A 17,893-nucleotide genomic window follows, 5' to 3' on the forward strand; every position below is an offset into this window, starting at 1 on the left:
TCCAAATTCAGTTACGCCCGTTTGGGGACGGTAACCGAGGTGATGTGGGACTTCCTGCACCCGGCGAGAAAGTCCCCCCCCCCGGCCGCGAAATTGGGGATACCGCCCCTGAGGGGAAGTGGAGCACAATTTTGGGCGCTCCACTTCCTCTCGGGGGCAGGACCGGCGGACTAAGTGGGGGAATTTTCCAGTGCTACGGGATCATTAAAGGAGAGGGCACACTGCGAGCTCGACAGTGGGGCGAGGGGCCTCCACTTCACCACCGAGGATACGGGGTACCGTGGCATTAGCCCGGCACAGAATCGGAGTGCCGGTCTGCATCATCATGGCACGGACCCCGTGAAATAAACATTGGAAGGCCGGACTAGTAAATCAGCCAAGAAAAATAATGGCGCCGCGCACCTCCCCTTTAATTTTAGCCCCGCGAGTGGAGGCGGCTCAGCTTGCGGCCCACGAGGCAGCCTCACGGGGCGCTGCCCAAATTCCGCTGCGCAGCAAAAACGGGTCATTGCGCACGCCGATTATGTCATCATTACTGGCACAGCGGCCCACGGCGCTACCGGTGGGAGCGGGACGCTGCCGGTTTTGTGCCTCCGCTAACTCTCACGCAATTTCACGGGAGCTGGTAGCGCCCCTTTCCTGGCGCAAGACCTCCTCCCCCGGGTCGCAAACGATGCGAATTTCTCCCCCACTGTCTCATTTCTTGTCATTACCGCCATAGCGCTGATCACTCACCAAATTATTTTATTGTATTTTTCCTACCTGGAACTTTATTCTCACTTATCCTCTCTTCAGAACTGAAATCCTGAACAGAATGTTACTGGTGCTCAGCATTGCTAAATCCAGTGAACCCACTTTAACGTTTAAGTCCGCCTTCACAAGTGGAATCAATTCTTGGCATGCCCAGTGAAATGTAACTTTTATTTAAAGAAAAGAGCCTCTCTGGCAACATTGCCAGCTCCGCATCACTGCTGTGGGGGCTTGCAGCCTGTCATACCCATTTTGCAACCTCATTTGAGGCAGGTTCCCTGGTGCAGGCAGGAATCCTACTGGTAGCCCTCCTGAAACATGCTAATTAGGCTGACCCCAAGAATCTCGTTGGGGTCAGTGACAATGAAATTGGGCAGGTGCAAAGCCCACCATGCCAACTTTACATCGGGTATCGCCAAAGCAGAAAATCCCAGTCACAGTCCCAATATTTAAGCTTCTTGTGGTTTTTCAGACTTTTTAAGTCATGTCCCACAATCTGACAACATGTAATGTCATAAAGTCAAAAAATACTACACGACTTTACCACTTTGTTCCTTTACCACCCTTATTTAAGTTAGTCCTTGACGTGGAGCCATTCACATCTTTACTAGCATTGCCCCTGCCCTGCACTACCTTATACTTGTAGATCACTGTTTTGCAAAGCTGCCCTAAAATCACACTGGAAATACAAAAGGTAAAGGGGGCCATTTTAACCCTACTGACTCGGCAGTTAAAATTGCCCAGTTTACTTACTCACCAGAAAGCTACCCTGATCCCGCCAACCGTGACTTTTACTTAGGCTTCTGGCTAAGCCACCCACCCAAATCCTGCAGGGTCCTTCTTCGAAAATACAGACCCGGGGTTCAATTATGTCATCAGGCCCAAAATACAATTTAAACTCGGGCCTGAATGGGGAAACTGGCACATTTTTCCTGCCAGGTGAAGGCCAGTCAGAACCTGCCGGGAAAAGGAAGAAGCCACAAATGTACGATTTACACTTTTGTTGATGGTCCAGAAGGAGCTGGAGTGCTCCTCCGGAACCCACAAGAAAAGTTTAGGTCTCTCCTGTCCTGGACTCTGGCTTCCCTCCCCGAGACCCTCTCAGAGCTCCCTTCCTCCCATCTACCTCCATGCCAGCAGGCGCCAAGGACTGCTCGATTTTCCAGAGCCGATAGCCGCTTCCCGCACACTTGCTGGCAGGGAATTGGCCGGTTGCATGTTAATGAGGCCTGCAGGTTAAAATTGTTGTAGCTTCATTCTCAAGAGGTGGGTGGGAAATTGACGCGCCAGTGCGATTTTCTGCTGGAAACCCGCTGTGAATTAAAATCTACCCCAAAGTATTTTCCCCCTCCTGTAGGGGAGGACGAAAACCCCCTCATTTTACCCAGAAGGAAAAGGGCTGTGGGATCGGTCTGTGCTGTGAATTGAAACCGAGACGGTTTGACCTTGGCAGAGCAGTGATTGGACCGGGAAGGACACCGGAGAGCCAATGGTGGGACAGAGTCAGCCCGAAGCATGGGGCTTTCAAGCCAATGGGAGAGCACTTGCTCGAAAATTGTGGGACTGACTCATCGCCATTATCGGGCTATTGTCTTCTCCATGTTTACACTATGGAAGGAAATTATGCAGACCTTCAGAAAACTAGGGAACCCAAAACAAACCAAGGGTCTACACAATGGCTACAGGAGGCCAACCCAATCAATCCCTACTCAAACCTTGAGAATGTTAACATCAGTGGAAAAAAAACCCGCAATAATCTAAAACTGCTGCATTTTTCAAAATCACAAAGCCCACCAATGGGAAGGATTGATTTCAGCAGGAGAGGCGGACTGGATAATCTGGCTATAAAAAGGGGTTTCTGACGCAGTGTGTGTGGTTCCCTGCTCTCGTGATCCAACAACCAGCAAGCCTCTCGACACTGAAGGAAAACCAGTGTCCGAAGACACCTAAGATAGAAGAAACAAACCACCAGACCTGCAGAAGGCACAGTAGTGAGTATAACCTCTGGTCCCCGGAACTCCCAACTCAGTTAGGCCAGGAAAGGTGGGAGGTTGGGCATTGTACTGCTAAACTTGTGTAAAGATTTTCGTTGTGTCCGGTTAGTGGGATTTAGGGGGATTGTTTTGTTGGTGTATTGCTGTTTGTTGAGATACACCTTGTCAAATAAATTGGAAGCCTAAGTTCCTCTTGGAATCACCTTGTCTCAGTTCTATTGTATTACATCTCCTGATTGTGAGTCTTATGTCAGAACAGTGTAAGGGAAGCTAGGAGTGCCTCGAAAACACTCAACTGTGTGTCACAGGCTAGGGAAGAAGGGGTTAGGAGTGTTTGACACTCACAGGTGCCTCACAGGCTAGGCATAAGCTGTGGGGACGCACAAGTCTCAAAACCCCCTTCATAAGCTGTGGACACAGTCTCTCCAGGGGTGCTCTTGCAGCACTCAGGGTACCTCACAGGCCAGGCATTAGCTGTAAGGGCAGAAGCCCAGAGAGAGACACCCAAGGCACAACAACACTCCCCGAGAACCCCTTACAGAACATGGTGACCGTGGCAGGACATAAGCAAACAGGAGATGTTAATATAACAGATGAAGTGATAAGAGAGGAAACTAAAATGGAGGAGAGAATTTCCTCATACATTTTTGGCAAGGTGAACCTCACCAAACCTTGGGTGCAAGCATTCACACAGGCAGAGCGCCCAGTGGATGCTGCTGCCCAGTGGACAGCAGGGAAGGACGACAACCGCAGGGTGGAAAAGGCCATCTGGCTTATTAGCTTCACCCGCCAAGTCCGAAAGCTCGACCAGCGGGTGAAGGACTTGGAACAGAGTCTTCAGAAATCAGAGGAGCTCTCTGCTATCCGGGATGCGGTTGGGGACAACCTGCTGGCCGAATTAGCTGAGGAGCAGCAAGAGAAGAGGCAGTTGGAGGAGACCTTCTAAAATAGCCGGGACTATCTTCAGTGTCAGGTCACTGAGGCCAAGGATAGTGAAGGGTCCCTCCGGAACAGAACTCTCGGTACACCCAGAAAATTTGAGAACTAGAGAATAAATTAAAAGACGTGAGGCAGCCTATAAAGTGGCCAGCAGCAGTGAGTTTGCAGATCACGGTCCCTGCCAGGAGAGGATTAAAACTCTCACCCACACTCTATCCCAGGCAAAGGGGATGGTCGCCCTGATAGGACCTGGCGGGTCCACAGGGGACAAAGGAGAGTATTGGGGGGTAGAGGAGAATCCAAAGGCAAGAGACGCCCGACCACCTCCTGAGGCACCGGTGGTTTGTCCGGTGGGGTACCAGGAGGAGCGGGGTGCGCAGGTAGTAGCATACCCAGGGCTGGGGGCAGGACCAATGTGTCCCGCTCGGCAGTAGGGATGTGAGGCTCCCGCCGAGGGTCAGTTAAGGGCTGGATCAGGTGACCAGGCACTGTCTGCTGCACCGGGTATGGTGGGACAGCCGGAGGTAGAGGGACCAGTGCAGAAAGATCCTGAACCAGGACGAACCCGGTCAGGCAGCGCAAGTACGGTCCTCCACAGGGAGGTGGCCAAGGTCAGGGAGCGCTGGAGAGCGACTTCATTATTCCCCATGGAGTTCAATCACTCAGGGTCATGGTGGCCCATTTGGCCAAACTCACTCGCAGCGGGGACCCGTCTATCCACTTCATGGAGATGGTGCAGGCAGGGGAAATTAATGGGTGCGACGAGGAAGAGACAGCCAAGCCGCTGCTCTTCTCCCTGGACAGCAAATTGTACCAGGCCCTACTGGTAGAATGCCGGAGGGGGCAGCGCACATTTACTGAGGTCCAGAGGGCCGTACTTGAGGCTATGGGCTTCGATGATGGCAGTACTTTCGAACGGGTCGAAAGGACAAGGCAGCTCACAGGGGAAACCCCGCAGGCATTTGCGGACAGGCTGTGGGTGGTATACCACGCAGCCTGTGGGGAGCTCCTCGACCGGGCGAATCTTTCCGCGGTACAGACTGGCCGCTGGCTGAGGATGCTGGTGGCAAACTGCTTGCCCCGGCTCAAGGCCAGGGCAGAACTGTGGTTCGATTCCCGGGACCCCAACCTCACCGAGGAAGCAGTGGTCAGGCAACTGGCACTGGTCCAACGGAATGGAGGAGGGGAGGAGGAGAAAACCTCCAAAGGTCGGGTAAATGAAGTAAAACCCAACTCGATTCCCAAAAGGGAATGGCACCAGGAGGGTGGCCGCTCGTCTGATAAGGAGGGAGTGTGCTTTGGGTGTGGGAAAGCTGGGCATTTAAAAAGGGATTGCAGGAGCCCAGTAAAGAGATATGGGGGGAGAAGTTCTTCAGGAGCTGCCCAGAGTGGGGGAAGTGGAGAGAGCTCCTCACCATCCCTTGACGAGATAGTAGCTGCAGTGAGGACAGCGCTGGAGGGGACTGGGAAGGTAGCCACGGCAACAGGCAGGGAAGCACCAGCAACCCTGCCTGTACAGAGGCCGTGACTAGCCCAGACCCAACCTGCATACCTGTGCCCACTAGAATACGACCCCTGGGGACGACCCTGGGTCAAGATGGAGGTTGAGGGTGTATTGGGTACTTACCTTTTGGACACTGGTGCTTCCAGCATGATAGTCCATTCGGAGGACCCCGCAACCTCACCCCTATCAAACAGAGTGCCGAATCAACTAGTTGGGTTCACAGGAAATGAGAAGGCTAGGTTTTTCTCAGTCCCGCTCGCAGTTCGTTTAGGAGCACTCCAAACAGAATGGAAGTGCGCCCTGATGAACTGGGAGCAGGTGGGAAAAGGGATCTTGGGGGCTGATTTCATCATCTTGAGGAATCACTGTCTATGGGGCACAGTGGGCACGGGAGCAGAGGGAGAAGTCGTGGTTATTGATAAGAAACAGGGAAAAGGGACTCTGTGTACAATTAAGCCAAAAGGGGGTTACGACCTGGAGTTCTGGCCGAGTACCGGGTCTATGTGCAAGCAAATCTTGCAGCATTTGCCACCCATAAACACGATTGTGGGAGAGTCACAGGAGCGGAGGTTAGAATAGATGGGGATCCCATGTCCCACCCGCAAAAGCAGTATGGCTTTCCCCGAGAGGCAGAAGCAGATTTGGAGACAGCTTTAAGCTCGCTTGTCGAGCAGGGTGCTTTGAGACCAATAGCCACCCATGTCAACTCTCCGCTTTGGCCGGTTAGGAAACCGGACAATTCTTGGAGGGCTACGGTAGATTATAGGGTGCTCAATAAAAACATCCCAGCTTGTGCCCCCACAGTAGCGGTGGTTGCAGATCTGATAGGGGAAATCCCTGCATCCGCAACCACGTTCACAGTGTTGGACATATCCAACGGGTTCTGGTCTATCCCTGTACGGAGGGAAGACCAGTACAAATTTGCCTTCACCTTCCGGGAACAGCAGTATACATGGAGCTGCCTCCCATAGGGCTTTCATAATAGTCTCAGCATCTTTCACCAATGCATGGCGAACTGCTTAAAAGGCTTCAGCCAACCACACCAGCTGGTCCAGTATGTGGACGACCTGTTGTTGTTCACAGACAGCAGTGAGGAACACGGTCCACTGCTGGCCGAAGGCTGGTCTTACTGAAGAAAGGGGGTTTTAAAGTTAACCCCAAGAAAGCCCAGATAGGTCTAGGAGAAGTAAAATTCCTGGGCCTGACGATAAGGGCAGGAGAAAAGGGCCATTGTTGAGGCTAGAAGAAAGGCAGTGCAGGAACTCCCTGTCCCTAGGGATGTGTCGGGGGTAAAGTCTTTCCTGGGAATCACTGGCTACTGTAGGGACTTCATCGAGGACTATACAGCCACTGCCGCCCCTCTGCTCAGACTCCTACACAAGGGGGTCGAGTGGGAATGGGACGAGGGCTGTGAGGCAGCATTTGTCCGTCTTAAGAGAGACCTGCAGGTAGCAACAGCCCTAGGGGCAATTGATGGTGGGGGAGGAATTCTTCCTGGAGGTGGCAGCCAGTGGCGACAGCTTAAGTGCAGTGTTGCTCCAGGAGCGAAACGGTCAGCTGAGACCAGTGGTGTACTCCTCCAGGGTCCTCACGGAGGTAGAAAAGGGATACTCCAATTGTGAGAGGCACTTGCTTGCCACCCACTGGGCAGTAAAGAGAGCTCAGAACTTTACCGGAGTATCCCCCATTACACTTCTCACCCATCATACCCCGACGCAGATGCTGTTGGACGGGAGGATTAAGGACGGGACAGTGAGCAGTGCTAGAATCACTCACTGGATCCTCCTCCTCTCCCAAATGACTTTAAAGGTCAAGGGCCTCTGCGAGCCCAGGCTCGCAGCAAATTTAATCTATCCAGGGCAGCCGCATAGGTGCTCTATGGAGGGGGTATGGGACATCAGCTTTGGATTTCGGGCAGGGATACACCCCACAGGCCGCGAGATCTACGTTGATGGCTCCAGTTCAGTGTCCGCGGGTATAAGACTCACGGGCTGCGGAGTTTGGGATCCCAAGGCAGGGATTGCCTTGGCTCTTAAACTCCCATGCACCCTGAGCGCCCAGCAGGCGGAACTCTCGGCGGTGATGTATGTGGTCACACACCCAGAGGAATTCCCTAACCCATACACGATTTGCTCGGACAGCATGTTCACTTGCAATTCATGTACAGAGTATCTGGCGATTTGGTCACGCCGGGGGTACACCTCTGCGGATGGGAAGCCCCTTTTGACCAAACCCCTGCTAGAAAAGATTGTGGCTGCAGTGGGAGAAACCGGGGATATATATATCCATAAGGTAAAGGTTCACTCCAAAACTGAGCCATGGGGGGAAGGTAACCAGCAGGCAGACCTGCTGGCAAGGGAAGGTGCTCGTACAGGTCGGCCATGGGACCCATACGAGGCAGGCAGGATAGCAGCAGCAAGAAGCAAGCCAGGGACACAAGGGAGCGTAGGGGCGGCTGCGGCCCCGGACCTTAAAGTAGTCCAGATGCAGGATCTGGTCCTGAAGGCTGCCTTGGCTGCTATCAAAAAGGGGGGAAAAGGCGGAGGGCCCATACAGTGCTGCAGATATTGCTGTGCGGGAAGGCATGTTGTTTAAAGGGGACAAATGGGTAAGTGCCGCCACAATACCGGAGGGAATTCCTTCAGCTGGCCCACGAGGGTCCAGGTGCGGGACACCCTGGGCCGGAATCTACCTGGCAATGGGTAGAACCCAGACCCTCAGAAAAGGAAGGTGTCTATGGGACACGTCAGGCGGGTAGAGGGACCGTGGCAGTCGATCCAGATCGATTACATCGGACCCCTACCGGCCGCCAAGGGAGGTTATAAATACTGCCTCATCCTGGTAGATGTGTTTTCCAAGTGGGTGGAAGCCTTCCCTTGCTGAACAGCTACCGCGGTGTGGACTGCAAAAATCCTGGTGAGGGAGGTGTTCTCTCGGTGGGGTCTACCTCAAATCATGGAGTCCGACCGGGGAAGCCACTTCACCGGCCAGGTGATGCAGGCCACCCTAAAGGTACTGGGGATAAGAGCCAAATGGCATGTCGCCTACAACCCTCAGTCCTCAGGCCCCGTAGAACGCCTGAACCGGACCCTAAAGGAAAGGCTGCGCAAGGAGATGGGAGACTCACCGAACAAGTGGGTGGAGGTCTTACCGTTGGTCCTCATGGGAATCCGGGCCAGTCAGTCAAAGAGCACAGGGTACTCACCCCATGAGCTGATGACTGGCCGGATCATGAGAACCCCAGTGCATGTGTTGGCGCCGGTTCTCACTGAAGGGCAGCTTCGAGAGGTGAACCGGGACCACTTCGTCAGGAATCTGTTTGAACAGCTTCAACAGATTCACTGGCAGGTGGCCAACAACATGGGTAAACAGCACCGTGCCAAGCGGCTGCTGCTGGAACCCCGCAGTCACCATGATTGGGAGGTGGGCGACCAGGTGATGGTGAGAAGCTTTGCCCGGGTCGGGGTATTTGAACCACTGTATATGGGGCCATACAGCATAGTCGACAAGGCTAGCCCTATGGTCTATGCAGTTCAATTGCCTCGCCGGGTGAAGTGGTATCACATTAATCAGTGTAAATTGTTTGACCCCAAAAGAGGTAAAAAACAGAGGGGACGAGCAAGGGAAGAGAATCAGGCACTGGGGGAAGAACAGGCCCCGGTTGATTTGAAGGCTCCGGAGGAGGCAGCGGGCCCCGAAGCTCTACAGCCAGGGCTGGTTCATTGCTCCTGTAAGGCTATCCCACCACTGGGTAGAGGTTCCCAGCCCACTAACAGAGGTAGGGAGAAAGGCTCTACCATTAGCAAGGTCCGAGGGGAAGCTGAACCTCCCATGGTGGATCAGCTTGGGCTAGCCCAAGAGGTGGAGGAGATAGCATTGCAGCCCATAATGTGAGACTGCACCGACAGTAAGGAGGAGTGACAGAGTGCCACAGCCCAGGGCGCCGTAGTCCCCTGTTTACTTAGCTCCCCGCCCCAGACCGAGAAGGCGAAAGACAACAGGGAGGGTGCTCTGTTGCGCTAGCAAGGGTCTCCCACCGAATATCCGGGGCTCGGGAGGGCTTTGGAGGACAGCACAAGACTCATTAAGGGGGACTCTACGAGCCCCTCAGCGGAGGGCATCCTGGTCCTCAGGGTACGGTCAGCCGAGTGGTCGATGACGCCTGTACAGTGACAGGATGTAGCCTGGCCACCCGGGGACGGGTGGCGGTGTATATATATTCCCTTCCTGTTTTGTTACTTTGTGTTGTGTGCATATGTGTTTAGGTAAGGCAGTGACTATTGGGTACAGCATTTTTGTGTTTGGAACATGTTACGCGGGCCGAGCCTGGAGAAGTCTCTCAAGGCAAGACCACGTTCTTCTTGCCTTTCAGATGTCAACACCTCCCTACTGGACGTTAGTGATGCTGGTATCGTTAAGGATTTGCACCGGGCACTGAGGGGACACCGAGGACTCCCTGGTTTTCGGATGCTCCGGGGGCAGAGCGTCGACAGTGACCACAGGAAAAGGGACTCCGGCGGCGGATGGCCGGGTCACCTACTCCCACGAGGGGAGATGGCCTGGGTGGTTGGGATCGAACTCCACCAAGTACTCCAACCATAAGGACAATACCTACAGAGAGGCCTCCATCCCCTGCCCGGAGATCACTGTGGCCACTTCCAGAGTGAGAGTGACAGAAGGCAGTAAGGTATGCCTAACTTGCCAAGGGGACATACCTCTGGGACGGTGGTGGTGGCTCAGAAAACATAGAAAAACATAGAAAATAGGTGCAGGAGTAGGCCATTCGGCCCTTCTAGCCTGCACCGCCATTCAATGAGTTCATGGCTGAACATGCAACTTCAGTACCCCATTCCTGCTTTCTCACCATACCCCTTGATTCCCCTAGTAGTAAGGACTTCATCTCACTCCTTTTTGAATATATTTAGTGAATTGGCCTCAACAACTTTCTGTGGTAGAGAATTCCACAGGTTCACCACTCTCTGGGTGAAAAAATTCCTCCTCATCTCAGTCCTAAATGGCTTCCCCTTATCCTTAGACTGTGTCCCCTGGTTCTGGACTTCCCCAACATTGGGAACATTCTTCCTGCATCTAACCTGTCTAACCCCGTCAGAATTTTAAACGTTTCTATGAGGTCCCCTCTCATTCTTCTGAACTCCAGTGAATACAAGCCCAGTTGATCCAGTCTTTCTTGATAGGTCAGTCCCGCCATCCCGGGAATCAGTCTGGTGAACCTTCGCTGCACTCCCTCAATAGCAAGAATGTCCTTCCTCAGGTTAGGAGACCAAAACTGTACACAATACTCAAGGTGTGGCCTCACCAAGGCCCTGTACAATTGTAGCAACACCTCCCTGCCCCTGTACTCAAATCCCCTCGCTATGAAGGCCAACATGCCATTTGCTTTCTTAACCGCCTGCTGTACCTGCATGCCAACCTTCAATGACTGATGTACCATGACACCCAGGTCTCTTTGCACCTCCCCTTTTCCTAATCTGTCACCATTCAGATAATAGTCTGTCTCTCTGTTTTTACCACCAAAGTGGATAACCTCACATTTATCCACATTATACTTCATCTGCCATGCATTTGCCCACTCACCTAACCTATCCAAGTCCCTCTGCAGCCTCATAGCATCCTCCTTGCAGCTCACACTGCCACCCAACTTAGTGTCATCCGCAAATTTGGAGATACTACATTTAATCCCCTCGTCTAAATCATTAATGTACAATGTAAACAGCTGGGGCCCCAGCACAGAACCTTGCGGTACCCCACTAGTCACTGCCTGCCATTCTGAAAAGTCCCCATTTACTCCTACTCTTCGCTTCCTGTCTGACAACCAGTTCTCAATCCATGTCAGCACACTACCCCCAATCCCATGTGCTTTAACTTTGCACATTAATCTCTTGTGTGGGACCTTGTCGAAAGCCTTCTGAAAGTCCAAATATACCACATCAACTGGTTCTCCCTTGTCCACTCTACTGGAAACATCCTCAAAAAATTCCAGAAGATTTGTCAAGCATGATTTCCCTTTCACAAATCCATGCTGACTTGGACCTATCATATTACCTCTTTCCAAATGCACTGCTATGACATCCTTAATAATTGATTCCATCATTTTACCCACTACCGATGTCAGGCTGACCGGTCTATAATTCCTTGTTTTCTCTCTCCCTCCTTTTTTAAAAAGTGGGGTTACATTGGCTACCCTCCACTCCATAGGAACTGATCCAGAGTCAATGGAATGTTGGAAAATGACTGTCAATACATCCACTATTTCCAAGGCCACCTCCTTAAGTACTCTGGGATGCAGTCCATCAGGCCCTGGGGATTTATCGGCCTTCAATCCCATCAATTTCCCCAACACAATTTCCCGACTAATAAGGATTTCCCTCAGTTCCTCCTCCTTACTGGACCCTCCGACCCCTTTTATATCCGGAAGGTTGTTTGTGTCCTCCTCAGTGAATACCGAACCAAAGTACTTGTTCAATTGGTCCGCCATTTCTTTGTTCCCCGTTATGACTTCCCCTGATTCTGACTGCAGGGGACCTACGTTTGTCTTTACTAACCTTTATCTCTTTACATATCTATAGAAACTTTTGCAATCCGTCTTAATGTTCCCTGCAAGCTTCTTCTCGTACTCCATTTTCCCTGCCCTAATCAAACCCTTTGTCCTCCTCTGCTGAGTTCTAAATTTCTCCCAGTCCCCGGGTTCGCTGCTATTTCTGGCCAATTTGTATGCCACTTCCTTGGCTTTAATGCTATCCCTGATTTCCCTTGATAGCCACGGTTGAGCCACCTTCCCTTTTTTATTTATTTATTTATTTATTTATTTATTTTTTTTTTACGCCAGACAGGAATGTACAATTGTTGTAGTTCATCCATGCAGTCTCTAAATGTCTGCCACTGCCCATCCACAGTCAACCCCTTCAGTATCATTCGCCAATCTATCCTAGCCAATTCACGCCTCATACCTTCAAAGTTACCCTTCTTTAAGTTCTGGACCATGGTCTCTGAATTAACTGTTTCATTCTCCATCCTAATGCAGAATTCCACCATATTATGGTCACTCTTCCCCAAGGGGCCTCGCACAACGAGATTGCTAATTAATCCTCTCTCATTACACAACACCCAGTCTAAGATGGCCTCCCCCCTAGTTGGTTCCTCGACATATTGGTCTAAAAAACCATCCCTTATGCACTCCAGGAAATCCTCCTCCACCGTATTGCTTCCAGTTTGGTTAACCCAATCTATGTGCATATTAAAGTCACCCATTATAACTGCTGCACCTTTATTGCACGCACCCCTAATTTCATGTTTGATGCCCTCCCCAACATCACTACTACTGTTTGGAGGTCTGTACACAACTCCCACTAACGTTTTTTGCCCTTTGGTATTCTGCAGCTCTACCCAGATAGATTCCACATCATCCAAGCTAATGTCCTTCCGAACTATTGCCTTAATTTGCTCCTTAACCAGCAATGCTACCCCACCTCCTTTTCCTTTTATTCTATCTTTCCTGAATGTTGAATACCCCTGGATGTTGAGTTCCCAGCCCTAATCATCCTGGAGCCATGTCTCCGTAATCCCAATCACATCATATTTGTTAACATCTATTTGCACAGTTAATTCATCCACCTTATTGCGGATACTCCTTGCATTAAGACACAAAGCCTTCAGGCTTGTTTTTTTAACACCCTTTGTCCTTTTAGAATTTTGCTGTACAGTGGCCCTTTTTGTTCTTTGCCTTGGGTTTCTCTGCCCTCCACTTTTCCTCATCTCCTTTCTGTCTTTTGCTTTTGCTTCCTTTTTGTTTCCCTCTGTCTCCCTGCATTGGTTCCCATCCCCCTGCCATATTAGTTTAAATCCTCCCCAATAGCACGAGCAAACACTCCCCCTAGGACATTGGTTCCGGTCCTGCCCAGGTGCAGACCGTCCGGTTTGTACTGGTCCCACCTCAAGAGGGACTTGGGAGACCGACACTCGGACTGGGACCGTCTGGATAATGATACCTACCGAACCATCATGTGGTCATCTGGCGGGGTCACGGTGTGCTGGGAGAAATGGTGGGCGTACGACCAAGGAATTTATTTGTGTATGTGGGGATCCACTCCCATGTGTTCAGAGGGGGTCTGCATTGCTTTCTATAGGTGGTGGTCAGGATGCCCGTGATGGGGGCGTCCCCACGACCAGCACCCCTGTACCGAGTGGAGAATGTGGGAGTCATTCGTGGAGGGGTGCATGTTCTATTTCAAGAGGTCCCAACTTATGTCACAATGTGGGAGCACACTGTGACAGGTACAGACCTCTCGGGTTGTCGGAGCAGGGGAGCACAGGTAATCCTTTGCCCCTAGCACTTGAACGCTTTTGCAAGGCCACAATGCGGGTTCAGCACTGCTGGGGCAGAGCCTATCAATTGCACAATGGAGATAATGGCCCCTAACCACATGCCTCCACAGGTAGCATATGTAGGCGGTGGGACATATTGTGACGTATGAACACGGACCGGGAAGGTGATGTCCAATACCGTACAGCAGCTTTTGCTTTAAACCCAGGGCAGAGGTTCAAGTGGCACACACCAGAATCACACCCATCCCTGAACCTTCAAGGATTCACCTCACGGTACAAAACAACCTCAGCCACCTACAACAATATGTCACCCATTTTGGCTATCCCATTGCCCCACGACCTGAGAAACTTACAGCCCTCCTCCAGGCAGTGGATTTGTCTCAAAAACATTTATACACCATGGAGCAGAAAACTGAAATTTTAGCAGGGGAGATTGCCCAGATTAAACCCCCAGCATGGTGGAATTTGGGGATATGGGCAGACATACCTGCGTGGATCCGGGTGGGATCGCATGCCTTAGTAATCGGCCAACTCCTGATTGTAGCATATCTGCTAGTTACAAGCTGTAAGCTCAGGAGAAAAAGAAAAAGAAAGCAGTTCCTCAGGCTACTACACAGACAGGAGAATCGTTGCTAAACACTCAAGGCGTGTAAACAAAGCTTGACCGCGACACTTAGACGGTTTTGTTATTCCCAGGGATGACTGCGTTTTCATACATGGCCCCTGGGGAGTTTGCAGGGCAGGTTTCTTTGTTTTACGGTTAAGACTGAAATGAGACTCAATGTACAATTACTGCTGTAACCTTAAGTACATATATGTATATTGCTGTCATATATTGTAACCTGTTGGGATTCTGTGTTTTGTACCGCGTTAAAAGGAATTACAATATATATCGACGGGATCAGTTTAGAGTTAAACTGGGGAAAGTTGGGCAATTTGCGAGACCAAGGATTTTCTCACCACCCTGAACTTTGACACACTCGAGTGGTGCCTGACTGTGTCAGATGGGGGATTATGTAGGGGAGGACGAAAACCCCCTCATTTTACCCAGAAGGAAAAGGGCTGCGGGATCGGTCTGTGCTGTGAATTGAAACCGAGACGGTTTGACCTTGGCAGAGCAGTGATTGGACGGGGGAGGACACCGGAGGGCCAATGGTGGGACAGAGTCAGCCCGAAGCATAGGGCTTTCAAGCCAATGGGAGAGCACTTGCTCAAAAACTGTGGTACTGACTCATCGCCATTATCGGGCTATTGTCTTCCCCTTATTTACACTATGGAAGGAAATTATGCAGACCTTCAGAAAACTAGGGAACCCAAAACAAACCAAGGGCCTATACAATGGCTACAGGAGGCCAACCCAATCAACACCTACTCAAACCTTGAGTAGGTTAGAGAAAACTGAATTGGAGGGAAATTATGCAGACCTTCAGAAAACTAAGGAACCCAAAACAAACCAAGGGTCTACACAATGTCTACAGGAGGCCAACGCAATCAACACCTACTCGAACCTTGAGTAGGTTAACATCAGTGGAAAAAAACCCCACAATAATCTAAAACTGCTGCATTTTTTCAAAATCACAAAGCCCACCAATGGGAAGGATTGATTTCAGCAGGAGAGGCGGACTGGATAATCTGGCTATAAAAAGGGGTTTCTGACGCATTGTGTGTGGTTCCCTGCCCTCGTGATCCAACAACCAGCAAGCCTCTCGACACTGAAGGAAAACCAGTGTCCGAAGACACCGAAGATAGAAGAAACAAACCACCAGACCTGCAGAAGGCACAGTAGTGAGTATAACCTCTGGTCCCCGGAACTCCCAACTCAGTTAGGCCAGGAAAGGTGGGAGGTTGGGCATTGTACTGCTAAACTTGTGTAAAGATTTTCGTTGTGTCTGTTTAGTGGGATTTAGGGGGATTGTTTTGTTGGTGTATTGCTGTTTGTTGAGATACACCTTGTCAAATAAATTGGAAGCCTAAGTTCCTCTTGGAATCACCTTTTCTCAGTTCTATTGTACAACATCTCCTGATTGTGAGTCTTATGTCAGAACAGTGTAAGGGAAGCTAGGAGCGCCTCGAAAACGCTCAACTGTGTGTCACAGGCTAGGGAAGAAGGGGTTAGGAGTGTTTGACACTCATAGGTGCCTCACAGGCTAGGCATAAGCTGTGGGGACGCACGAGTCTCAAAACCCCCTTCATAAGCTGTGGACACAGTCTCTCCAGGGGTGCTCTTGCAGCACTCAGGGTACCTCACAGGCCAGGCATTAGCTGTAAGGGCAGAAGCCCAGAGAGAGACACCCAAGGCACAACAACACTCCCCGAGAACCCCTTACACTCCCCTTAAAAAAATGTTTTGGAAGTGACTGCACTTCACCCTGTTATGCTGTTGGAAAATGGGAAATCACCAAGTATAGAACCATTGCATGTTGCCAGTCTATGCATGACCTATTGGCACAGTAACACAAGTATTGTCAGATTTTAGACTGTTGGCTAAAAGTTAAATAAAATCTGCTATTTATTTTTTAGGAAGATGATTTAATTTTGAATTACTGGAAAAAGTCCTACAATGCCATTAACTAATTTGCTACAAGTCTTTTATGTGATACCTGTATTCCAAATTCCTGTTGTAATACTTTCAACACACTAGGTTCAGAAAGGAACAAACCATTTTGTTTCATGGGCTATAAATATATTGCAAAATATATTAAATAAATGGTGTCAAGAATCTAGCTGCAAATTTCAAAACTGAATGGCGGCAATGTCATTGTAAACATTTTAAAGAGAACGGTATATGTAATGTTGCAAAAAAACTTCTTGCTTAAATTTTTTTATAATTGACATTTTCAAAGTTCTTCTAAATAAATCAAACACATTTGTAAAATTTCTAAAATTTGTATAATTATATAGGCGTTATATAAAGAGCCTGGGAGTCCTGGCCCAAGACCATCCTAAGTGGAGGAAGAGCACGGGAGGGCGCTGAGCACCTCAAGTCTCGCCGAGAACATGCAGAAAGGAAGGAGCGTGCGGCAAACCAGACTCCCCGCCCACCCTTTCCTTCAACCACTGTCTGTCCACCTGTGACAGAGACTGTGGTTCTCGTATTGGATTGTTCAGAGTGGAAGCAAGTTGATTTTGAGGGACTGTCTATGATGATGCTGATGATGATATAAAGAGGGCATGACGCTGAGATGTTTAAAATAACATCTGTTGTGTGAGTGACAAAGGTGACAGCTGAAAGAGGGGCCAGAACAGCTCAGGGAGACTCAGCTACTCACTTACCTCCCACTCTCCCTTTGCTCAGCACTTCTTCCTGATCAAGGACCAAATCCTGGATAGAATTGTGAACAAGGAGTTCCCTCCTGCCATTCTGCAGTTTAGAAATTGTGTCGTTGCAACTGGGCTCCTTTATGCATTTCGAACCTGACACACTATAGTCAACACCACAGTTGGCCTAATATGCTTCAGCAGTTGGGTACTATACACATTACTGCTGCAGGTTAAGACAGGTTCATGTTAATGGAGGTGAAAGTTACTTGTACTTATCAGTGAGGCCTGCTACAGCAAAACTCCAACCCCAATCTGTCTCAATTCCTCAGCAGAGGCAAGGGAGCCTGCCTGCCAAGGCCAGAGCACAGTGGCAGAGGATGCCTCACTGCATTTACCTTAACGTGGTAAAGGCACAAAGGCACACTCTGGTTCATAGGAGACTCCAGTTCCATTTACGTGAGTTGTCCTTGATATGGAAGGCAAGTAGAATATCTAGCGTAAAAATCGAAAGTGTAAAGCCCAATTTTAACTTCCCGTGCTCGGGGAGAACGGAGTGTTAAAATGATAGCAGCACGCACATTATCAGGTCCGTGCTGACCTGGCACCACATGCCATTTTAGCAGGAGTGTTTTGGCCACCCAGCAAGGCCCTTTCCCCAAGCACTGAGGCTCTCATCGAGTTTAAAACTTCTGGTGCAATCGGACCCTGACTCTAATTTAACCTTACATTGTGAGGTGGACACCTGGTGCCAGACCTGTCAGGGTAGCTCGGTGCCATGGAGGGCCAAGAAACGTAAGTATAATTCTGTTTTATGACGAAAGGCAGCAGAATTTGGAGGGAAAAACACTGGAGTGCTATAAAGTAAAGCAAACAGAAGTTTCCTGTAAATGCAGGGCATTTCGCAAGATGAATAAAAGTCCTACTAAAACCCGACAAGTGCTGTGCGAGCAGATACTTATCAGTGATAGTAAATCCATGGAACGTCATAATTAGGAGCCTAACCCAAGAATTGTGAAATGTTTATATTTTCTGATCCTTTTTTGCATTCAAGCACAACTTAAGATGAAATACAGAGTACAGTTTACTCAGTCTGTTGCCACAG

The 17,893-nt window shown here is 50.1% G+C and overlaps 1 protein-coding gene across 3 annotated transcripts in view; it reads right to left on the reverse strand.

The window, feature by feature from the left end:
* The window catches only part of ca9 (carbonic anhydrase IX), a 155,882-nt gene that overhangs the window by 16,262 nt on the left and 121,727 nt on the right, over window positions 1-17,893 (reverse strand). The gene's annotated exons all lie outside the window — the stretch shown is intronic.

The sequence above is a fragment of the Pristiophorus japonicus genome, chromosome 2, assembly GCF_044704955.1.
Source record: "Pristiophorus japonicus isolate sPriJap1 chromosome 2, sPriJap1.hap1, whole genome shotgun sequence".
Taxonomy (NCBI): Eukaryota; Metazoa; Chordata; class Chondrichthyes; family Pristiophoridae; genus Pristiophorus; species Pristiophorus japonicus.